The following is a 25831-nucleotide window of genomic DNA, read 5'->3' on the forward strand; positions in this document are numbered from 1 at the left end:
TTGAATCAGAATTAGCATTTTAACAAAAAAGATTGGAAGATTGAGAAGAGCTAATATCAAACTTTCTTCAACTTCTACTGTAATTTAGAATAAGCGAACTGTAATGAATTTTCATGTGGTATTTAAACATTTTGGTACTTTCCCTTACTAAATTATTCTCCAAATTCTAGAGCAGTGGTCCCCAAACTTTTGGGCATTAGGTACTGGTTTGGTGGAAGACTCTTCTTCCATGGAATGGGGCGGGGGAGGGAAATGGTTTCAGGATGATTCAAGCATATTACATTTATTGTGCACTTTATTTCTAATCTAATGCTGCTGCTGATCTGACGGAGGTATTGGTCTGTGGCCCAGAGGTTTTCTTTTACCAGATGATGTCAGACTGGTTATGTTCAGGCTTTTTCAGTTGCTCACAGTTCTACAGGTTGGTGAGAGGTTTTATAGATTGCATCAGTGGAGTCTTCAGTCACACTTGGAGTGGTCAAATGAGAGGGTGGCTACCCCGTGAGGTGAAGGATACATCATTTGTTTTTATGCCCAACATCTATCCCAGTGACAGGCCTGTGTTTAACTAGAGACTTGTGGAATGAGTGAGTCAAATAAGATACAGTTCCTGTCTTCGAGGTATTCACCAACCAGCAAGGAATCAACTGGATAATTATCATACAGGGTTCACCTGCCCTAGGAAAGAGGGAGCACAGAGAAGGGGCATCTGAGGCAGCATTCCTGGCAGAGGGAACCGAAGGGCTAAGTAAGTCTCTTGGTGAACAGAGCCTGTGGGTTTAGAGCAGCTGCACTCAGGTGAGTGTATCAATGTCACCTGGCGGCCTTGTTAAACCATAGACTCTGCCCTCATCCTTAGAACTTCTGACTCTGTAGGCTTGGGGTGGGGCCCATGGGTGTGCGTTTCTAGCAGCTTCCAAAGTGATGCTGATGACACTGCTTTTCCATTTTGAAAATCACTGGTTTTAGAGAATTCCAACTAGCTCTGGTGGCTGGAGTCAGGAGGCTGGGAACAGTAGATGACAAGGAAGGCAGAGGCCTATGGAGTGGGGATGTTACTGCAAAGATTGTGGGGAGCCACTGACTGGATTTACAGAGGAGAGTGATGGACACCCACTTATGTTGTGGAAAGATCACTTTGAGTGCAGTGTGGAGGATGAGTCAGTGGAGAGGCCAGGTTGAGGGCCAGAAAATCAAATGTGCGGTTGACTATAGCCATCCAGATGAGAAATGATAAAACTTGGAATAAAGATTAGAGGAGGAAAGATTCCAGTGGTCAATGGAAGTGGGAGGGGAGGGAGGGAGGAGTCATTGAAGACCGTCAGATGTCTGGCTGGCTGTGCTTTGGGATTGTGTTACTCAAGACACAGGAGAAGTGGGTGTGAAGCAGGGTCTACAGAGAAGAGCTCAGGAGGTAAATGGAGGGCTGGACATGTTGAATTTAAGATGCCAGCAAGGTATCTGGGTGGACTGCCAGGAAGAGAGTTTTCCTTATGGGTCTGGAGTCCAGAGAGAGATGTGTGGGAAGTCCCTTCACTTCCTCAGCTTACACTGATCTCCTGTAGTGTTTGCTTGAATCAGGCCTTGTAAATACAAGAAAGCAATATTAATAAAATATTGCTGATTGTAAATAAAGAAGCAATATTAATGTAAGAGTTTTCCCAATGGCTCAGCAGTTAAAAAAAAAAAACTCTGCCTCTAATGCAGGAGACGTGGCAGGAGCCATGGGTTCAATCCCTGGGTTGGAAAGATTCCCTCTGGAGGAGGAAATGGATACCCACTCCGGGATCCTTGCCTAGACAATCTCATGGATGGAGGAGCCTGACAGGCTACAGTCTATGGGGTCTCAAAGAGTTGGACATGACTGAGCAACTAAACACTGACACACAATATTAACAGAACCCTTAAGGACCTTTAGAATGCAATACTTTTAAATATGTTTTATCAAGAAAACAAATATTCTACTTGTTTGGTTGAGGGGAAAAGAAAAAGTTGAAGTGTAAGTCTTCTAACACTGGAAGAGGTTAATACAGCTGCCTTCTGTCTGAGAGACCAGGAGATTGGGTTTTAGTAAAAGCTTGAAAGGGGCAAAATCACTTGACTGGTTTGCGGGCCATATGACAAACAGCTGAGACTAATTAGCTGGATTGTGGGTTTTTCCAGAGATGACTGATTTTGAAAGTTGATGAAGTGAACTGCTTTTCAAAAGACTCTTTTGAAAAACTTTTGTAAGTAGACTGTTCTGATTTTAACCTTTCTCTTTGTAATAGACAAAAGTATCTTTTTAGAAGAGGACATGTGATTACAAGTTGCCTAATTGTTGAAGTGTTGGAAACTCCAGTCTCTAAAGTTTTGGGAAAATCAACCAGGATTTATACTTTGTCAAGGTATGATTATGCCCTTTTTTTTTTTCTTTTTGGTGGTGGTGGGGAGGTAGAGGCTTTGAGTGCTGAGGTGCCAGTTTTCAGGTACTTAAAATAGTGCAATTTAACATAAAATACCACTGCCTACATTAATTTTTTTAAAACAAAGACTTCAAGATGTCTGCTAAATTTCTTATGTTTAGTTTGAAAAGTGCATTTTCAGTTACCAGAGAGTGGGTATGAATACTGACTGCATTCTTCCTTTCTTTTCTGTACTTTAACAAAGTAACAGAGGCTTTTATTCTCAGGTAATATGCTGAATAAGAGAACTGATTATGGAATTGAATAGCTCTAAGAGTCTTGCTCATCTTCTGAGCATTTTATCCACAAAAATTCAATTGGGATTTTGTTTTTAATACTGTTAATAGCTCTGTGCTATGTATGGTAAGTTACTTCAATTGTGTCTGACTCTTTGTGACCCTGTGGATCATAGCCCACCCGGCTCCTCTGTCCTTGGGATTCTCCAGGCAAGAATACTGGAGTGGGTTGTTATTTCCTTCTCCAGGGGATCTTCCCAACCCAGGGACTGAAGCTGCACCTCCTGAGTTGGCAGGCAGGTTCTTTACCACTAGCACCACCTGGGAAGCCCTGATAGCTTCCCAGCTGATAGTTCTAGTGGAGATTATGTAAGTCTGTGTGTTAGTGTAAGGTGTGTTTCTTCCATCACTTAAATTTGTCTTCTAATTATTAATTTTGTGATGTTTGGAAACAGTATCATAATTATGTAAGGAAAGGCCCATCTATTTTATTATTATTATTTTAAAGATCCATCTGTTTTAGAGATGCATTGGAGAAGGAAATGGCAACCCACTCCAGTGTTCTTGCCTGGAGAATCCCAGGGATGGGGGAGCCTGGTGGGCTGCCGTCTATGGGGTCACACAGTCGGACACGACTGAAGCGACTTAGCAGCAGCAGCAGCAGCAGCAGCAGCAGTGATAGTATGCAGGAATGCAAGATCTGGGCAATGAATATGATGGGATGTTTTATCATACAGTCCTCTCCACTTTTACATGTGTATTAGTTTGCTGGGGCTGCCATAACAAAGTATCACAGTCTGTGTAGGTTAAATAATAGAAATTTCTTGTCTCAGTCCTGGCGACTAGAAGTCTGAGAATCAAGGTGTTGGGGCTGTAAAGGAAGGATCTGTTCCAGGCTGCTCTCCTCCTCCCTCTGTCTCCTCTTGTCACCTTTCCTTTCTGAGTGTCTGTGTTCAGAAATCTTCATAAGGACACTGGTTATATTGGATTAGGGCTCACCCTAGTGACCTCTTTTTCATTTGATAAGCTTTCTAAGGACCCTATCTTCAAGTCAGGTCAAATTCTGAAGTCCTGTGAGTTAGGACTTCAGGATATGAATTTTAGGGGAACACAGTTCAACTCAGATAAATTTGAAAAATTTCATTATATTGCAATTTAATTGCCTCCAAGTCATGCAGTAAACATTTGTTAAGCCAAATGCCTAGACCGTGTTCGATGTTGAGTATGTGAGGATAAAGAAGACTTGACCTCTATCCACTGACATTGGTTTAATCATATGTGTGGATATAGTTTCATGAGTGTGTTCATTTATCTCTTTCATCGAGTTTTGGCCACTTTCAGAGTTGGGTGTCCCTGAAGACATGATCAGCGTTTTGACACACGGGCACCTGGAAGGGCTCTGTTGCTCCTGAATGCCCTCAAGATCGGCAAGAGTAGAAGGCCCTTAACATTCATCTGGTCTGACCTCCTCATTTCACAGAGGAAGAAACTGGGGGTTCAGAGTGCAAAAGTCATTTGGCTGATTAGTGCCAGAACCACAGCAGCTTCTACTCCAGTACATCGTTTTGTTTTCTTGGTCACAAGTTCATGCTTTCATGTAGGAGTGAACCCGAAGTCTCTTTAGAAATCAGATGAGAAAGAGCCTTGATCAAAAGCTGACAATCTCTGTTGAGGTTCTTGGATTTTAAGAACAAAAAAAAAAATAAAAATAAAAAAAAGACTGAGAGGATTTCATCCACAGAATGTCCAGTTTGTACCTAATACATCCCAAAGGAGATTGCTCCCACCTTGGTTAGTCTCTCTGTCTCTTACCACGTTCTCTTAATTCTTTTCAGACACGCTGTTCAGTGACCCAGCAGCCATTAGAATACAAATAACACTTTTTCTTCTTTCTTGCTGCTGCTGCTGCCGCCCACAAGACAGGAACTGCGGCAGAAAGAGAGCGCTGATGAAACATTGCCGGCCAGCAGGGTGGCACCATGGCAACCAGGACCTGCCCATGTCTGGCAGGGCTGGGAGCCCAGGGCTGCCTCTGCTGCCGTTTCAGCATCTCCCTGTCCAGTCTCTCAGAACCTGAGTGCTCACAGAGGACATGCTCCACACTTCGCTCTGTTTCTCTTTTCTCTTTTGCTACTCTTCCCTTCTTCCTCCCTCTGCACTTGGTTGATTTATAGTTTGAGCCAGGGTGCACCACGTGTGATAGCTGCTGGAACAGGGCCATTAAAAACAAAAGCTGATTTCTGCAGAAGCCATCCTTGTTTAGGGCTGTCCTTGCAAGAGGGCACCTTCCTGCTTTTTTTGGCGCTCCTGTTGTTGCTGGCGTGGCTGGGGCCCTGCTCCCTTGGCAGAGTAGAGGCCGGGTTTGGTGGGGGTTGGAGGGTAGGGAGGTGGTTAAAAGACGCTGCTTGGGAGGAGAGCTTGCCTTGCTGCTGTTTTTCTGAAGGCAGGAGCCACTTTGCTCAAACATAGATGCAAATTGCCCAAGAACTGAGAGCAGTCAATTTTTTTTTTTTTTTTGCCCATCTGTTTTCTTGCTTTTGCCCATTTCATTTTCTATTAGGCTTTTCCTCTCCCTGATGTAACCTGTAAGGGGATTCTTTAGCTCCAAGTGCTGGATTTATCACACTGTGGATTCTCTGTTTTCACAAGGAGGAAGTCCAGACAGCTTTTAAGCTGATACCACTCTGCGGTGGTGACTGATGCCGGCTATGGACTATTGTTTGAAAAATTTTTCTAGTGTCATTTTTGGATCTCTCTTGCTGAGCCTTACATTTTGGCTCTCTTCCTTCTAAAATGCCTTATCTCTCGCATGGCCTCAGGAAATCAACTTTGTTGATGAATCTAAAATCCATCTTGTTAGCCCTTATTTTTCTTTCGAGCCCTAATATTCTGTTTTCAAAATGCCAATTAAACACATTTCCCTGGATATCCCTGTGACATGAGGGACATATAATTGGTCATATTCCATACAAGATTACATAGTAGTTGAGAGTGTGTCTGGATTCAAACCTTGGCTTTGCCTTTTATTGACTGTGTGACCTTGGAGAACTTACTTAACCTTTGTGAGTCAGTTTTCTTATCTGTAGATTAGAGAGTTCATAGGGTTGTTGTGAGGCTCTAGTGAGTTAATATATTAAAGGGCTTAGAAAAGTACTCAGTAAGTGTTTGTTATAGTCATTTCAAACCAGCTTTTCCTCCCTTGCTTGTGTGCTTGTGTGTGGGTGCTCAATTGTGTCTGACTCTCTGTGACCTCATGGACTGTAGCCCACCAGACTTCTCTGTCCATGGCATTTTCCAGGCAAGATTACTGGAGTGGGTTGCCATTTCCTCCACCAGGGAATCTTCCCAACCCAGGGATCGAACCTGCATCTCCTGCACTGGCAGGTAAATTCTTTACCACTAAGTCACCTGGGAAGCCCTTTCCTCTCTTAGTTAATGATAGTATCTTCCATTCAGTTAATAAACTGAAAGTTTTGATTATCTTTAACTCCTGTACCAGTCAGTTAAGGAGCTATACTGATTTTCTACCTCCTAAATCTATCTTGAATTAATCCCTTCCTCTGCATCCCACTGTCACCAACACAAGTCACTCACCATCTCTCAGCACAGCTTCCTGGTCCTCTGTGCATCCCCGGAAAGATCACTTTCAGGCACAAACCTCGTGTTCCTCTCTTTCATAAGAGCCTGCCGTGCTTTCCATTGCCCAGAGGATAACACACAGACTGTCTAGTGTCATATAAGAGTCCTTTCAGGCCCAGGTCCCAAACCCTCTCCCATCTTTTCAGCCTGTCTGGACATCTCCTCTCCCATCCCGGTGTAGTCCACTAATGGCATGCAGCTGCTGAGGTTCCCTAAATGCGTCATAACCTTTTCCCTCTTCAGTTCAGTTCAGTTCAGTCGCTCAGTCGTGTCTGACTCTTTGCGACCTCATGAATCGCAGCACGCCAGGCCTCCCTGTCCATCACCAACTCCCGGAGTTCATTCAGACTCACGTCCATTGAGTCAGTGATGCCATCCAGCCATCTCATCCTCTGTCATCCCCTTCTCCTCCTGCCCCCAACCCCTCCCAGCATCAGAGTCTTTTCCAATGAGTCAACTCTTCACATGAGGCGGCCAAAGTACTGGAGTTTCAGCTTTAGCATCATAGACCTTTGCAAATATAGATGCTCTTCCCTGCCTCCCACCCTCCCAGTCTGTTGCCTGTTCCCTTCTCATGGCTCCAAGCCTTGTCTGTGTTTTGTACTTCACATGTCAGACAGCCCTTACCTAGTTCCATCAAAACTCAGTTAACACCTTTCAGGTTGGCATTGATAATATTTTTGTTGATGGTTTCTGTTATCTTTAAAGGATAAGGCTAATTTGACCTGTGAGGTAAAGTTCTTTACCGCATCATCTGTGAACTGTGTAATTTTGTTCTTTCACGTTTGTCCCTTATCCCTCTGTGTGCTGATGTAAGTCCGTGGCTGGGGTACCCCTCTGTGAGGTGACTTGGTGGGCTCCCCCACTTCCCTGGCCCCCTCTGCCCCAGGTGTCCCAGCTGCGCAGTCCTGTGTGCATGTTTCTGTAACAGTTCTCGTTCCACTGCACCTTCATTGTTCGTGTTCACGTGCAGCACTTCTCTAGACTTGCTTTTCTGTAGCCTCGTCCTAGGTGCTTAGCATAGTGACACGTGCAGGGGCTGTTCTCAGTGCTCAGGTACGTGCATGATGTTTGAACTGATGTGCTCATCAGCGACCACCTGGATTTCTGTCATTCATCCTAGCTTCTCTCTCCTCGGTGTCTTCAGGCTTTGCTGGTGTATCTTTAGATCATTGGTGTAGGACAGTCCACTTGTCAGATTTCATTTAAAATTCTTAACAACTTTTGGATTGACATTTGTCTATCATTTTGCATTTAGTTTCAGTGAAGTGGCAATCCACTCCAGTACTATTGCCTGGAAAATCCCATGGACAGAGAAGCCTGGTAGGCTACAGTCCATGGGGTTGCAAAGAGTCGGACACGACTGAGCGAATTCATTTACTTCACTTAAGGACATTGGGTTTATGTATAATTCTTGGAAAGTACCTCTGTGTCTGTCACAGCCCATCCCCCTTGTCATCCTGTGCTTTATAACGTTTGCAATTTTGCCTTGGACTCTTGAGCCAGGTTTTTCCTCTAAAGCCACTAAAAAGTGCTGTTAAAAAAATTAGATTCCTGGGATTTCCATGGTGGCCCAGTGGTTAAGACTCTGTGCTCCTAATGCAGGGGACATGGGTTCCCTCAAGAGTCGGACACAACTGAGCGACTGAACTGAAGATCCCACATGCTACATGGCATGGCCAAAAAATAAATATATTCATTTCCATCTAGTCTAGTTTTTATAGTTCTGAAAAGTGTTTAAAAACTAAAAGTGAGCGTTTATAGAACTCACAGGATGAAAATAGACTGTTTTCTTTTTAAATGGTGTTTTAAAATGTAACTGCTGGCAATGGCCCTGCAGCTCTTTGGAGTCAGGTGTAAACTACGGTTCTGTATATTCTTGTGATTTTTAATTTACTTTTCTTAGGACAAAGGACTTGAAGTTTGTTTGAGAGCTGCTTGCTGATTTCTGTTTCTTTTAATTGCCCTTTTTAAATTTCTAGATCATGCCTCATCTAACAATATTGGTAAAATAGCTGTATTTTATAGAGTTAAATACAGCCTTTAGTATAATTGTGTAGACCAATTGAAAAAAAAATATCTTGGCAAAGTTTTTTCAAAAATTCATCGTAAATAATTAGCCAGAGTATAGAAATGTAGCTTCAGCTGCTTTAATTTTAAAATGAAGACATCACTTTTTAAAAAATGGTAAGATTACATTAAAAATGTTATTGGTTTATAGTTGATTTACAATTTTGTGTTAGTTTCACGTGTAGAGCAAAATGATTCAGTTATACATATATCCTCTCTTTTTCAGATTCTTTTCTCATATTGATTATCACAAAATATTGAGTAGAGTTCCCTGTGCTGTACAGTAGGTCCTTGTTGGTTGTCTCTCTTAGATATATAGTAGTATGTGTTTGTTAATCTCAAGTTCCTGGTTTATCCTCCCTCCCCCTTTGTTCACCGTGTTTGTTTTCGGTATCTGTAAGTCTGTTTCTGTTTTGTACATAAGTTGATTTTTATCATTTTTGAAAATTAGATTCCACATATGAGTGAGATCGTATATCTGTCTTTCTCTGTCTGACTTACTCCACTTAGTACGATAATCTCTAGGTCCATCCATGTTGCTACAAATGGCATTATTTGTTCTTTTTTAATGGCTGAGTAATACTCTGTTGTATGTTTCTACCACATCTTTACTTATTCCTCTGGTGATGGACATTTAGGTTCCTTCCATGTCCTGGCTACTATAAATAGTGCTGCACTGAATACAGGGATGCATTTATCTTTTCGAATTATGATTTTTCTCCAGATAGATGCCCAGGAGTGGGATTGCTGAGTCGTATGGTAGTTCTGTTTTTAGTTTTTAAGGAACCTCCATACTGTTCTCCATAGTGGCTACACCAATTTACATTCCCACCAACAGTGTAGCAGGGTTCCTTTTTTTCCACACTCTCTCCAGTATTTATTGTTTATAGATTTTTTTTTTGATGGATAACGACCATTCTGACTGGTGTGAGATGATAACTCACCATAGTTTTGATTTGTATTTCTCTGATAATTAGTGATGTTGAGCACCTTTTTATGTGCTTTTTGGCCATGTGTATGAAGGTCAGGTGGAGAAGGAAATGGCAACCCACTCCAGTATTCTTGCCTAGAAACTCCTGTGGACAGAGGAGCCTGGTGGGCTGCTGTCCATGGGGTCACACAGAGTTGGACACGACTGAAGCACCTTAGCATGCATGCATGCATTGGAGAAGGAAATGGCAACCCACTCAAGTATTCTTGCCTGGAGAATCCCAGGGACAGGGGAGCCTGGTGGGCTGCTGTCTGTGGGGTCGCACAGAGTTGTACACAACTGAAGCAACTTAGCAGCAGCAGCAGCATGAAGGTCAGGGGCTTCTCTGGTGGCTTAGTGGTAAAGAATCTGCCTGCAGTGTAGGAGATGCAGGAGCCATGGGTTCGATCCCTGGACTGGGAAGATCCCCTTGTGAATGAAATGGGAACCCACTCAGTATTCTTGCCTGGAAAATCCCATGGACAGAGGGCTGGCAGGCTACAGTCTATGGGGTCGCAAAGAGTTGGATACAACTGAGTGACTAAATCACCACATGAAGATCACAGTTTTTGACTAAGCAGAGGGAGATGACAGATTGGGTGAGGTCTGGGACATACCAAGAGATTTATGATAAGGCAAGAAAGATGAGGAACCTGTTTCATGTTCACTGTCACAGGAATACATTGATTTTTTTTTTTAAGCTATAACCTTTTGGTGAGTCACACAGTTATGTGTGTGGGAGGCAATGAGGTGGGACGGGGGGAGAGTATGGATGAGGGTCTTTGGATCTTTTAGTTTTTCTATTCTCTCCTGTTCTGCACTGTAGAGTGCTTGCCTCCCAGGGAATCCCAGCTTTACTGTACTGTTTGCTGCCGCTGCTGCTAAGTCGCTTCAGTCGTGTCCGACTCTGTGTGACCCCATAGACGGCAGCCCACCAGGCTCCCCCGTCCCTGGGATTCTCCAGGCAAGAACACTGGAGTGGGTTGCCGTTTCCTTCTCCAAGGCATAAAAGTGAAAAGTGAAAGTGAAGCCACTCAGCCATGTCCGACTCTTTGCGACCCCATGGACGGCAGCCTACCAGGCTCCTCCATCCATGGGATTTTCCAGGCAAGAGTACTGGAGTAGGGTGCCATTGTACTGTTTAGGACTGCAGATTACTTTGAGAACTTATCCATTTCCAGACACCAAACCTTTTGTATGCTTTCTCTCAGAACTCACCTCCCCCACATCTAGATTAGGTGTTAATCTCATGTGTTCCTTTTGCTATACTGGCCATAGGTACTAACCATGCTTGGAGTCTTGCTTCAGTGGTCAGTATTGTCCGTTAGATGGTAAATTTGGTGGGGGGATGCAGATGCTGTATCTGTCTTATTTGCATTTCTATCACCTTGCACAGTGATGGGTGTAGGCACTCAACTGTTAAATGAATGAACAAAACAAACGTGATCACCTTTTACTAAGACAGAACCTGTCCAGTCTTTTGTAGACATATAACTTCCCTTTGATGCAGCATTCCGTGAACTAGATTTGCTCCTCCTGCTTTAAACAAAAGGCAATAGCTACATTTTCCCCTCTGTCTTCAGATTGTACAAATTAGATGATCATCATGGCTGGTCTGGTTTAGGTTTGGAACCAAGGTTTTGAGGCATGGACTGGCTCCTTTGGCTGTGCTGAATTGAAAAATATATATAAGCTCCACTTTTTATCTCTCTTAAGATGCTTACCATTTTTTAAATGTGTTACCCTCAATGTTTAGTGTTATAATGGGGTGTGTGTGTGCTTGAACCCCAGTACTTAAAAGTCCAACATAGTATTAGAAAAGAAAATTCAAAAGCTAGCTAATGATTTTCTTATGTTACTCTAGGTAATAAAAGACTATTTCAGTTGAAAAATTTTCTGTGATAATTACTTCTGTCTCTAAGTGACTGCATCTTGAGTAACCTTTTTTCTTTTGGCCCCAAACTAGAGCAACTTATGTAAACTGTGATGTGTTATATTTGAAGGTTGGTTTTTCATGGAGTTGCAAAGAGTCAGACATGACTGAACGACTGAACTGAACTTTGAGTAACTCATCTCAATTACATGGAACTTAATAGACAATTCATTTTTTATTCATCCAAATATTTATTAATGACTCTGAGAATTATAGCATCCTTTCCTCAAGAATGGACTTGGAAGAAGCAATGACATTGAAAGAGAAGTCCTGGGTACAGGTTATCAATAAGAAGAAGTTAGGAAAGTTAGAGAGAAAACTAAAAGAAATATAAAGATAAAAAGCAGAATAATTGTAAAAGCTTATAAATTAACAAATTAAAGGAGGAAAAAATCACATATTTTTCTCAATAGATTTAGAAGCAAAATTTGATAAAATTGATGTGCATCCGTAATACTTATTCTTAGAAAACGAGGAATATGTGGAGTACTTCCTTATCCTGATAAGAGGGTCTGCCAAAAACCTACAGCAAATGTTTATTCTTAACAGTGAAACATTAGAATCAAGATATTTATTCAGTACTTTTGGAGGTCCTAACTAGCACAGCAAGACAAGGAATATAAATAAAATGTATAAAGATTAGAAAAGAAAAAAAAGATGTATGTATTTTTAGCTATGTATAACAAATCATTAGAATAGTGTGACTACTAAACAGATGGTAATATAATGTAAGTATATATATTTAAAAGGTATCACTTATAATAGTAACAAAAATATAAAGCATCAGTAAGTCTAAAACTGTACAAGGTCTTTATGAAGGGAATTTACTTTGACATTTGTAAAGACATTAAAGAAGGCATCAATAAATGTAGAGATCATACATATACATGGATAGAAAGATTCAATATCATGAATATATAAGTCTTCTCAGTTTGATCAAACATCCTCACATTCTGAGGAACTTAGATGGAAGCATGAAAAGTCAAGAATGTCCTCAGTGAGGCAGCGGGATCTGGTCCTCTCAGGTATGCCTTTATAACTCAGGTATGCTGCTGCTGCTGCTAAGTTGCTTCAGTTGTGTCCGACTCTGTGCGACACCATAGACGGCAGCCCACCAGGCTCCGCCATCCCTGGGATTCTCCAGGCGAGAACACTGGAGTGGGCTGCCATTTCCTTCTCCAATGCAGGAAAGTGAAAAGTGAAAGTGAAGTCACTCAGTCGTGTCCAACTCTCAGTGACCCCATGGAGTGCAGCCTACCAGGCTCCTCCATCCATGGCGTTCTCCAGGCAAGAGCACTGGAGTGGGGTGCCATTGCCTTCTAAAGCTGTGTTATAAAGTCACAGTAGCTAAGGCCTTATAACATTGGCGCATGGGTAATGAAAATGACCAAAAGAACAAAAGAGTGAATCCTGAAACAGATCTGCCCCGATATGGTGACTCACTAGGAGAAGAGTAATTTTTCTCGATAAATGGTACTATGATAAATAGGTGTCTTTCAGGGAAAACCGGTGAAATTGGATTCCTACATGCACCTTAAAAATTACCACTGGGTTGAAGACAATGTGAAAGGTAAAATCTTTTGAAAAATAATGTAGATGAATATCTTTATCACTTTAGGTAAAGAAGGATTTCTTAGCTGTATTTTTGTTTTGTTTTTGGTCACATCATGAGGTATGCAGAGCTTCCCTGATGAGGGATTCAACCTGCACCCCACGAAGTGGAAGTGTGGAGCCTTAATCACTGGACTGTGAGGGAAGTCCATGGGTTTGTTTTATATTATATAAAGAAAACTATGTATAAAAGATTGATAGGTATGACTGCTTGAAGATTGAGCTATTGAAAAGGAGGAAGGACAAATGACTAGGTCCTACTGTATAGCACAGGGAACTATGTAGTCAATATCCAGAGGTAAACCAAAATGGAAAAGAATATTAACAACAACAACAACAAAAAATATATATATATATATAGAGAGAGTGTTCCTGGTGGCTCAGTGGTGAAGAACCCACTGCCAGTGCAGAAGACGTGGGTTCAATCCCTGGGTCAGGAAGATCTCCTGTAGTAGGAAATGGCAACCCACTCCAGTACTCTTGCCTGGGAAATCCCATGGACAAAGAAGCCTGGTGGGCTACAGTCCACGGGGTCACAGAGAGTCAGACACGACTGAAGCGACTTAGCGCGCACACACACACACACACACACACACATATGTACATATATAATAACTGTCACTTTACTGTATAGCAGAAATTTATACAACATTGCAAATCCAACTGTATTTCAATTAGAAACAGTAAAAAGACAAACCACAAATAGGAGGAAGATATTTGCAACCACTTAACTGTCAAAGGATGAGTACCTAGAATATTCTTCTCAAAAGAATTCCTGCATGTTCATAAGAAAAAGACAACCCAATAGAAGAAAAGGGAAAGGACATGACTATGCTTTTCCACAAGAAGAAACTGAATGGCCAACAAACTAAAAAAAAAAAGAAAAGAAATTGAATTGCTCAACCACATTAGCAACCAAATAAATGCCACTTTAGATTACAGTGTGGTACCATTTTGAGAAGTCTGACAATAAACAGTCTGACAATAAAAAGTCTGATGTTGGTAAAGATGTGAAATTGGGAGTGTAAAACAACTGTGGTGGTTGAGTTGCTCAGTCATGTCCAACTCTTTGTGACCCCATGGACAGTAGCCAGCCAGGTTCCTCTGTCCATGGGATTTTCCAGGCAAGATTATTGGAGTGAGTTGCCATTTCCTTCTCCAGGGAATCTTCCTGACCCAGGGATCATACCCATGGCTCCTGCATTGCAGGCAGACTCTTTACCACTGAGCCACTGGAGAAGCCCCCAGTTTGGCATTGTCTTGTATTATTGAACATGTACAAACCAATGTCCCAGGAATGTCATTCTTTGGTACCCATCCTTCTCGTTTGGTATGTTCTGAATTGGTTCAGATGTCAGTTCAGTTCAGTTCAGTCATTCAGTTGTGTCTGACTCTTTGAGACCCCCATGGACTGCAGCATGCCAGGCCTCCCTGTCCATCACCAACTCCCAGAGTTTACCTCAAACTCATGTCTATTGAATTGGTGATGCCATCCAACCATCTCATCCTCTGTCATCCCCTTCTTTTCCGACCTTCAATCTTTCCCAGCATCAGAGTCTTTTCAAATGAATCAGTGCTTCACATCAGGTGGCCAAAGCATTGGAGTTTCAGCTTCAGTGTCAGTCCTTCTAATGAATATTCAGGACTGATTTCCTTTAGGATGGACTGGTTGGATCTCCTTGCTGGCCAAGGGACTCTCAAGAGTCTTCTCCAACACCACACTTCAAAAGCATCAATTCTTTGGCAGTCAGCTTTCTTTGTAGTCCAACTCTCACATCTATACATGACTACTGGAAAAACCATAGCATTTACTAGATGGACCTTTGTTGGCAAAGTAATGTCTCTGCTTTTTAATATGCTGTCTAGGTTGGTCATAACTTTCCTTCCAAGGAGTAAGCGTCTTTTAATTTCATGGCTGCAGTCACCATATGCAGTGATTTTGGAGCCCCCCCCAAATAAAAAGTCTGCCTCGGTTTCCACTGTTTTCCCATCTATTTGCCATGAAGTGATGGGAGCAGATTGCATGATCTTAGTTTTCTGAATGTTGAGCTTTAAGCCAACTTTTTCACTCTCCTCTTTCACTCTCATCAAGAGGCTCTTCAGTTCTTCTTCACTTTCTGCCATAAGGATAGTGTCATCTGCATATCTGAGGTTATTGCTATTTCTCCCAGAATCTTTATTCCAGCTTGTGCTTCATCCAGCCCAGTGTTTCTCATGATGTACTCTGCATATAAGTTAAATAAGCAGGGTGACAATATACAGCTGTGATGTACTCCTTTTCCTATTTGGAACCAGTCTGTTGTTCCGTGTCCAGTTCTAACTGTTGCTTCCTGACCTGCATACAGATTTATCTAGAGGCAGGTCAGGTGGTCTGGTATTCCCATCTCTTTCAGAATTTTCCACAGTTGATTGTGATCCACACAGTCAAAGGTTTTGGCATAGTCAATAAAGCAGAAATAGATGTTTTTCTGGAACTCTCTTGCTTTTTCCATGATCCAGCGGATGTTGGCAATTTGATCTCTAGTTTCTCTGCCTTTTCTAAAACCAGCTCGAACATCTGGAAGTTCACGGTTCACGTATTGCTGAAGCCTGGCTTGGAGAATTTTGAGCATTACTAGCGTGTGAGATGAATGCAATTGTGTGGTAGTTTGAGCATTCTTTGACATTGCCTTTCTTTGGGATTGGCTGCAAAGAAAATAATCAGTCTGATATCGGTGTTGATGGTGATTTTGGAGCCCCGGAAAACAGTCTGTCACTGCTTCTGCTTTTCCCCTTCTATTTGCTGTGAAGTGATGAGTATGGATGCCATGATATTAGTTTTTAAATGTAGAGTTTTAAGCCAGCTTTTTCACCTTCATCAAAAGGCTCTTTAGTTCCTCTTTGCTTTCTCTATTAGGGCGGTATCATGTGCATATCTGAGGTTGTTGATATTTCTCTCAGCAATCTTGATTCCAGCTTGGGAGTCATCCAGCCTAGGATCTTGTACTCTGAGGCTTCCGTGGTGGCTCAGATGGTAAAGAATCTGCCTATAATGTAGGAGACCTGGGTCCAATCCCTGGGTAGGGAAGTTCCCCTCTGGAAGGAAATGGCAACCCACTCCAGTATTCTTGCCTGGAGAAGTCTATGGACAGAGGAGCCTGGTGGGCTACAGTCCATGGGGTTGCAAAGAGTCGGACATGGCTGAGTGACTTTCAGTTTACTTCACTACTCTGCATTTAAGTTAAATAAGCAAGATGACAATATATAGCCTTGATGTACTCCTTTCCCAATTTGGAACCAGTCTGTTGTTCCATGACTGATTCTAATTGATGTTGCTTCTTGGCCTACATACAGGTTTCTCAGGAGGCAGCTTAGGTGGTCTGGTATTCCCATCTATTTCAGAATTTTCCTTGGTTTGTTGTGATCCACACAGTCAAAGATTTTAGTGTACTCAGTGAAGCAGAAGTAGATGTTTTTCAGGAATTCTCTTGCTTTTTCTATGATCTAATGAATGTTATCAATTTGATCTCTGGTTCCTCTGCCTTTTCTAAATCCAGCTTGTACATCTGGAAGTTCTTGGTTCACATACTGTTAAAGCCTAGCTTGAAGGATTTTGAACATCAGCTTGCTAGCATGTGAAATGAGACTGCTGCTGCTGCTAAGTCACTTCAGTTGTGGCCGACTCTGTGCGACCCCATAGATGGCAGCCCACCAGGCTCTGCCATCCTTGGGATTCTGCAGGCAAGAACACTGGAGTGGGTTGCCATTTCCTTCTCCAATGCATGAAAGTGAAAAGTGAAAGTGAAGTCGCTCAGTCATGTCTGACTCTTCACGACCCGCTGGACTGCAGCCTACCAGGCTCCTCCATCCATGGGATTTTCCAGGCAAGAGTACTGGAGTGGGTTGCCATTGCCTTCTCCAGAAATGAGCACAATTGTGCAGTATTTTGAACATTCTTTGGCATTGCCTTTCCTTGGGATTGAAATGAAAACTGACCTTTTCCAGTCCTGTGGCTATTGCTGAGTTTTCCAAATTTGCTGGCATATTGAGTGAAGCACTTTCACAGCATCATCTTTTAGGATTTGAAATAGCTCAGCTAATCACCTCCACTAGCTTTGTTCGTAGTAATGCTTCCTAAGGCCCACTTGACTTCACATTCCAAGATGTCTGGCTCTAGGTGAGTGACAACACCATTGTAGCTACCTGGGTCTTTAAGACCTTTTTTGTATAATTCTTCTGCGTATTCTTGTCATCTCTTCTTAATCTCTTCTGCTACTGTTAGATCCTTATTGTTTCTGTCCTTTATTGTGCCCATCTTTGTATGTAATATTCCCTTGTTATCTCTAACTTTCTTGAAGAGATCTCTAGTCTTTCCCATTCTATTTTCCGCCTCTATTTCTGTTCCATCTTATTCTCATGTCTAGGCTTTTATCTTTAAGGAGTGAGAGGTGATACAAGGGGCAGCTGCCACCACGACCCCATTTAAGCTTCTCATGGCCAAACTCTTTGAACTGAGAACTGTGTGAGGAAGAGACCATTGAGTTCAGCCCTCTTATTTCGTATTTGAGGGAGCAAGGCCTGGAAAGTGTTGGATCACACACAGGTGGTAGCAGAGCTGAAACTAATATCAGCACACTGACGGTTAGTTGTCCAGCCCTCTTCAACTTGCCACATTACCTCATAAGCATTCCTTTGAATTTATAGCCACCTTTATAGTTATTTGTGTATTTGTCTTATATTTCTCTGGCTGTAAATTCTGAGGGGTAGGACTATATCTTATTTACATTTGTTGCCTTTGAAGTAGTTAACTGGGCTTCTCAGTACCTGTTAAATTGCAGTCAAAACATGCTCTTGTACCAGACATGCCATTTTCCTACTCCTCACTGCTTTGAAGGTGTTCAACTCAAGTCCTGGCCCCTGTTTGAAGCCTTGGTCAGATTGTGCCCTGTTTTTGACTGCTCAGGGTCTTCAGTCCTTCCAATGATCTTGATAGATAAAATCTCTCATATTGAGGAAACAGGCTTAGAGAGGTTAGGTGACTTGCCATGGATCACACAGCTGGAAGTGACAAAGCCCCATTACATGTTTGATATCCTGTGCTGGGTGACATCTTGCTTCCTGATGATCTTGTTTCCTGTGTCTTTTGTGGAAAATGAGTTCATTTTGTTTCCTTATCCTGATTGCTAGCTTCTTGAGGAGAGTGGCGAGATCACATATTTCTCCTGTGCCATTTGCAGTTGCCAACAGAGTACTGGGCATGTAGAAATTGCCTATCAAATACTGTTAAATTGAATGCAAATGTAACTTAATTTACCAAAAAAGAGCAGCTGTCAGTGGCGCTCTAAGACACTTCTTGAGTCATTCCTGAATGTAATCAGCAGGGAACAGAGGGAAGCGGAGGAGCTGTCAGAGAAAGTCAGATGGTAGACACAATTAGCAATGGAGTGGCAGCTGGCCTGTTGTCAGACCGGTGGTGAGGGGCGGAGGGGAAGCCGCACCCAAGAAGACAGTCCAGGCAACACAAAAAGTTTACTGCGGGGATGAGGGATGGGAGATGAGTACTCAGAAGTAGCCTAACACCTGTCCAGGTTAATGAAGATGGAGCACTCAGATACATTGAGAAAACGTTGATTAAAGGAATAACCAGACCTTGATGTGGCTTTGGAGGACTGATTTCTAGGGTGACATTTGAATGGGTAGAGAAGCATTTGGCTTAGTTTGTGATCATTCTGTTAATTACTGAGGCCATGAGAAAAGGAACAGAAGTAGACGAGGTTGTTGCTGGTGAAACAACTTCCCTCCCCTTTTCTCCACCGTGGTGATCAGTAGGGTCTCAGTCCTGAGCCCTGATGGTCAGAGTGAAGGGAATTCAAATGACTGCACGTGTCCTCTGTGCCCAGAGATGTGCTGTGATGACCAGCGCCATGGCTGTTCTGGTCCTGCTTCATTTCACTTTCTTTTGTTTGCATTGCCCTGAAAGTTAGTGAGGTGCTTTAGAAATTCCAGTACTTTTGACAGCTAAACTGTATTTCCAATTCTGCCTTTTCCTAAAAGGGTCATAAAAATCCACTGACAGACCACATGCTCCAGATTTTGGTTTGGAAAGTCACACTGCATCTCCTGAGTTAACAATCATTTTGCATCTGAACCAGATGTGAAGCCTCTTGCATTAGAATGCATGCGGTAAATGTCCAGTTTCCTTAGAGAAGCCTGCACATGTTCTTTTATGAAGTTCTGTCTCCTACAGAGATCAAGATCAAGAGCTTTTAGAGGAGAAGTAATAGAAGTTGAGTCTGTTCTTTTCTGTGTCAGAAATGTTCAATTTAGAACTATTTTATAAAAGCTAAAGCTATATGTACCTCAACTGCTTAGAGGTACCAGTAGTTAAGGGAAATTATTTCAAATAAAAAAATTGTAATTTCTATGCAGAATAATTTTCTTTATCATGTTTTCTATCTAAAATGTAAATATGGAAAATCTTTTCTTGAACATTTGCATATGAACTTTTAAGATGATACTCATTTCTAGGAAAATTTCAGTATCGTTGTTACAAGTTTTGTTTTTTTTTTCAGTGTTTGATAGCTACGTAGCAATTGTATTTTTCTGTGATGTACAAATAGGAAAGTTCTAAATTAAAATGATATCAGTGACAACATCATTATTTTAATGGAAAGGTAATTCTTGAGGTCAGAGTGCTCAACTTACTAATTTTTGCAATCAAATTTGTTGGTATGTGAGGGCTAGTTCAGTTCAGTTGCTCTGCTGTGTCCGACTCTTTGTGACCCCATGGACTGCAGCATGTCAGGCTTCCCTGTCCATCACCAACTTCCAGAGCCTACTCAAACTCAGGTCTATCGCGTCGGTGATGCCATCCAACCATCTCATCCTCTGTCCTCCCCTTCTCTTCCCTCCTTCAATCTTTCCAGCATCAGGGTCTTTTCAAATGAGTTGGTTCTTCACATTAGGTGGCCTAAGTATTGGAGTTTCAGCTTCAGCGACAGTCCTTACAATGAATATTCAGGACTAATTTCCTTTAGGATTGACTGGTTGGATCTCCTTGCAGTCCAAGGGACTCTCAAGAGTCTTCTCCAACACCACACTTCAAAAGCATCAATTCTTTGGCAGTCAGTTTTCTTTGTAGTCCAACTCTCACATCCATACATGACTACTGGAAAAACCATAGCTTTGACTAGAAGGACCTTTGTTGACAAAGTAATATCTCTGCTTTCTAATATGCTGTCTAGGTTGGTCATAGCTTTTCTTCCAAGGAGCAAGAGTCTTTTAATTTCATGACTGCAGTCAGCATCTGCAGTGATTTTGGATCCCGGAAAAATAAAAGTCGTCACTGTTTCCATTGTTTCCCCATATATTTGCTGTGAAGTGATGGGACCAGATGCCATGATCTTAGTATGTTGAGCTTTAAGCCAACCTTTTCACTCTCCTCTTTCACTTTCATCAGGAGGCTCATCAGTTCTTCACTTTCTGCCATAGGGGTGGTGTCGTCTGCATATCTGAGGTTATTGGTATTTCTCCTGGCAATCTTGATTCCAGCTTGTGCTTCTTCCAGCCCAGCGTTTCTCATGATGTACTCTGCACAGAAGTTGAACAAGCAGGGTGACAATATACAGCCATGATGTACTCCTTTTCCTATTTGGAACCAGTCTGTTGTTCCATGTCCAGTTCTGTTGCTTCTTGACCTCCATATAGATTTCTCAAGAGGTAGGTCAGGTGGAGGGTATTCCCATCTCTCAGATTCTTTACCAAATGAGCCACAAGGGAAGCCCATGTGAGGGCTAACTTTATACTTTTAACAAGTGGGTTTATTAAAGCATGATTATAGAATTAGAATGATTTCCATGTGTAGCTTATAAAACTTTTTTTTACTACTTTGAAGTCACCTCTTTCTTATATAGATTCTCATTTTATCCTCATTAAGATGAAGTACAGTATTACATGTTTGTTTAGTTTCCTCCAAACTCTCAAAGTTAAGTTGTAGCTTGTAAATCTGTTATTCATGCACAAATACTTACATCCTCACGGTGTTCCTTTCATGTGTTTTATGCTCCTCTTGTCTGTAATTTTCTTTCCCCTCTTGACTTATTCTCCTGCAGATTCATAATTTCCTTGCTAACACAGAATCTTTATTTTGCCTTAGCATACCTATATTGTGGTCTCTTTATTCACTCTTTCTTTTAATAAGGCCCTGTAGATTCTTTCTGAGTGACCATCTTGCTCACTGACTTTGGCCCCTATATTCTTAGTCCCCTCCCTTCAAATGTCTTTCTAATAGGTGCATTCAGAAAATAGAACTTGGAACTTCCCTTGTGGCCCAGTGGTTATGACTCCAAACTTCCAAAGCAGGGGGCATGGGTTCAGGGTGGGAACTAACACATGCTGCACAGTGTGGCCAGAAAAGAAAATAGGAGCTTGGTTCCCATGGGTGTGCTTACTACCTGGTTGATGACAAAGACGGGTGTAGGTTTGGGGACCAGGTTCTAACCAGAATGCTTGAGTTTTCCATTTGCACAGGGCAGGAACCTGCTTGGGTAGATTAGGGAGGCTTGCAAATTGCATGGGTTAAGCAGGAGGAAGCAAATAGTTGGAATAATTTCCCTGACTTAGCTAAGAATCTCTCTGGCTTTTGATAAAGTAACTACTACCTGGGTCTTAGATTCTAAGTGTTGTTCCTGATGAGCTAAGTGGTCTTCCCAGTGTGTATGGGTAGGTATCCTCCTGATTCCTCGAATTCATAAGCCACCTCTCCCCCTTTTTGATCTATTCCTTACTCTGTTGGTGTTCAACTTTGGCATGACTCTGTCCACCTGTCTGGGACCTCCATTTGTATTTACCCCTTCTGAACTGAAGTTGGTTTGGTGCCACCTTCATATGAGGCTGCCTTCTTGGTTAGGGAACACTAGGGGTTGCTCTGTTCCCATCTTACCTGTGCCCTTTCCTCCTTCCCTGGAACTTTCCAATGGTTCTAAGTAGCAGTCCTTGCATGTGTAGCATTCCTCATGATACAGCCATTAGCTGGAACAAGGGCTCCTGTGGAGAAACTACAATACTAGTAATTCCTTTTGAATTTATGGAAAAAGTCAAGTTAGTACAGAGGATTTTAGGTTTTTCTCCTGTCTGCTCTGTTATTCTCTGCTGTACTTTAGTACAAAGTGGCTTATGATACAGAGCAAAATAATATATTTTCAGTTATTTTGCTGTATCATATAGTAAGTTTGCTATATCATTTCATTGTATTCTTTAAAGCATATCTTGACTTCTGAGGGTTCTGCCCAAGCATAGTTTGTTGTGTCCATCAAGAATAATGTGGCTGTACTTTGTAATGCCCTTTAGGGAAAAATCAACAGTGTAGCTGGTTATAAACATCCTTCCAGTAGTTCCATTTTGCAAGTACACTGGTTTTCTGTCCCAAAGAGGATGCTACTGCTTGGTTCATCTCTGGCCAGTTTGATCTAGATTTTCCCTAGACTATTCAGCCTTAGATCCACAGCTCTCCTTTCCCTTTGAGTGACTCAATGATCATTGTTTCCAAGACTCTTTCCTTGTTTTCTGAAGCTCCAGTTAGCCCTTTTTGGAATTCTTACCAGGGTCTTTCAATACATTCCAGATTTTCGCTCCCAGATAAGAAGAGTCCTAAGGTTGTGGTTAAGTGGGCAAGATGTGAGAGATGGTGTCTTTAGGAAATGTTGAATGAAAAAGCCTAGCAAACCTTGTAATGAGCTGTCAGTCTGAGTTGTTTAGGGAGAAAGAAAGTGTTGGGTACAAAGTTGATGATTCAGAGCCATTTGAGGTTGAGCTTTCCACACTGATTTTCCACATGTGTGCAGTGGAGCTCTTGTTAGGACCTTGTTGGGTTCACAGGCCTTGGAGGTGGGCTTACCTTCACTTCTTTTACCAGAGTGGTTCTAAATTCACCTGTTTTATATATTAGAGTGCCAGGTTAGATTCCATTTGAAGAAACTTGCTAAGGAAAGTTTGCAACCAGCTAGACAAGAGCAGTTTTCTGAGGGAGTGAAGGGTCTGTGACAGTGACGTTCGGTAGTTTTTCTGAGCCCTAGTGCCAGAGCATCCAGCTGGCTGTAAAGACACTGACCTGCTGCTGCTGCTGCTAAGTCACTTCAGTCGTGTCTGACTCTGTGCGACCCCATAGACGGCAGCCCACCAGGCTCCCCAATCCCTGGGATTCTCCAGGCAAGAACACTGGAGTGGGTTGCCATTTCCTTCTCCAATGCATGAAAGTGAAAAGTGAGAGTGAAGTCGCTCAGTCATGTCCGACTGTTCACGACCACATGGACTGCAGCCTACCAGACTCCCCCGTCCATGGGATTTTCCAGGCAAGAGTACTGGAGTGGGGTGCCATTGCCTTCTCCAGAAGACACTGACCTACTATGGACAAAAAGTAACCCAAACTTATAGCTGCTGTAAGTCAGCCAAGAAGCTCCCCAAACATAAAATCAGCTCTGTAGCGATCTATAATAAAAGGTTAGGATGCAACATAATGTGTTCATCCCTTATTGCTCAATTGACTGTCCTAACAGGAAAAAAGCCACTGTGTGCTGAACAGACATACCCGAGGCTTGCTGTCACTTACTGAGTATGGCTCACACATGCTTCCTTAACTACTCTTTCAAGAGTAGACATGTGAATTCACTCCAGATTTTTAAAAATTAAAGAAAATAAGGAAAGACTAGTATGCATTACAACCTTCTCAATTAATGACATATTTATGAGAATACCAAATACTATGTAGTATTTGGAATAGTATTTGGAATTCTCTCGTAAATGTATCATTAATTGAGAGGGTTGTAATGTGCACTAGTCTAGCAAATAACTTTGCCAGGCAGTGTCAGTGAGCAGTTTGGAGATCTCTGAGTGTGGATTATAACTCATTTGACTGTAGATTTTTATTCCAGTTAAAAAAATAATAATAAAGAGGAAAAAAGGCATTTGAATGAAAGTTTATAGACTCTTAAAGCACCTCCATGGATCCCAGAAGACTTGAGATCCCATAAACTTGAGGCCTCTCATACAGACTGCAGTGTCTTGTTCTTTTATGATGTGTTATTTTCATCTCCTTTAAGACATGTCTTGTGCTTAATTTTCTAAAATAAGATAATTTTCTTGGAACCTAACAGGTAGGTGAAGTAGGAAAACATAAACAAGGATATATCAGATTGAAAAATGCAACTAACTAGCTTGAACTAGCGCATATCTAATTCTGCATGCAACAAACAGGGAATACAGATTATTTTCATACTTAACAACCCCCCCTCAATCTGATATTAAGCAGACCACAATTACTGATCCAAAGGTAATAAAATTAGAAAACAACAACAATAATCACAAAAAAGCCAACAGTGATCTGACAGGCTGATTTAGAAATAGGCTGGATGACTGCAAATACTTCTGTCCTCTTTTGCATAAGTAAACTCAAGACACACCCTAGTCTATACACAGCTGTTGATAGAAATGCAAACAGTCCCTTGCTAAGACTGCCTACTGAATAGGTGGAACTGGGCAAGACTTCTTGAGAATCAACAAGAAGTATATCCCACTGGACCTGGGCCATAGGTGAGTTTCTTTTTTTTTTCCCTTTTGATTTAGCTGTTAAAAAATATGATATGTAGGGAGCAGCTAAACATGTGTTATAAATATATTAACAAAGAGAGTGGATCTGACAAAGGCTAGAAAGACCTATAGCAGGCTGTTTAGAACTTACCGGCGCCAAACGAGAGAGGCTAAGAATCCTAGTACTGTTGTCTGGTGCTGCTAAAATGTCAGGAAATAGTTTGATTTTTTTTCTGAGCCTATTTTACTGTTTTTAAAAGAACTAAGTTAACATATGGTGGAATATTTATAGACAATAGTGTTTTAAACTCATGATCAACTTGTGTCTATATGCTGCCTTTTCGTCAATATATGATAGAACCCAAGCTGGCACCATGGAGAAGCACTTGGGTTTCAGAAATGGCCCTGTTCCCAGACTTAGCTGGAGGAAAACCCCTTTCCTTATTGGAAAAGCAGAAGTCCCTAAAGACAGAGTAGCGCATGAGCTTGTGAAGGAGGGTCCAATACCTTAAAATTGACATAGCTGCTCACTGTTATAAGGAGAGCATCAGTATTCACTGACAGGCATCGCTGGTGTAAGGTCAGTTTTTGCTCGCACAAGCTGAAGTTTAGGACAAGTACCTGGAGATGAGGGACAGGAAAGCCAGAAAAGGAGAGAGAGCAGAGGGGTCATGACTCAGGGTAATGAGTAGAAGTGGGACTGTTAGAACCCAACAGGAGGGAATCATAGGGTAGATAGGAGACTAGGGAAAAGAAAACCAGCTGTGAAGAGATGATGTGCTTTCATAAGCCAGTCTGCATCTGAGAAGCATATCCCTGGGGCAGAGAACAGCTGTGCTCTGATGTGGTCAGCGCAGGCAAGGCTATGGGGTCGGCAGAATGAGGGAGAAGTAAAGACACATCCAGTGCATCTTAGTGGCCTTTGTGAGTATCTGTATGCCAGACCAATGCTTCGCCTCAATCGGGTGTGTGTAATAGGAGCCCTCACCATTCACAGTTCCTGAAAGTATGCACTTACAGTGCGTGCTTGCTCAGTTGAGTCTGACTCTTTGTGACCCCATGGACTGTAACCCACCAGACTCTTCTGTTCTTGGAATTTTCCAGGCAAGAATACTGGAGTGGATTGCCATTTCCCCCTCCAGGGGATCTTCCTGACCCAGGGATTGAATCCGCATCTCCTGCCTTGGCAGGTGGATTCTTTACCACTGAGCCACTGGGGCACAATGCATCTCATCACAGAAAAGATGAGGTACAGTCTGTGCCCTTTGATTAAGAAGTCAGGGAAATGTTACAGTACACTGTAAAAAATCACACTTACAAAACAACAGTGACAATGATGTCCTAGTATGCAAATGAAGGAGTCTAG

General features: G+C 42.1%; 1 protein-coding gene across 1 annotated transcript in view; it reads left to right on the plus strand.

The window, feature by feature from the left end:
• The first annotated feature begins 2319 nt into the window (after positions 1-2319).
• RAB27A (RAB27A, member RAS oncogene family) overlaps positions 2320-25831 on the plus strand; it is a 63010-nt gene continuing 39498 nt past the window's right edge. The window contains exon 1 of the mRNA XM_052647026.1: positions 2320-2387. The gene's annotated coding sequence lies outside the window, so the exon portion shown is untranslated. The remainder of the gene's footprint in view (positions 2388-25831) is intronic.

This window comes from Budorcas taxicolor, chromosome 10, assembly GCF_023091745.1.
Source record: "Budorcas taxicolor isolate Tak-1 chromosome 10, Takin1.1, whole genome shotgun sequence".
Taxonomy (NCBI): domain Eukaryota; kingdom Metazoa; phylum Chordata; class Mammalia; order Artiodactyla; family Bovidae; genus Budorcas; species Budorcas taxicolor.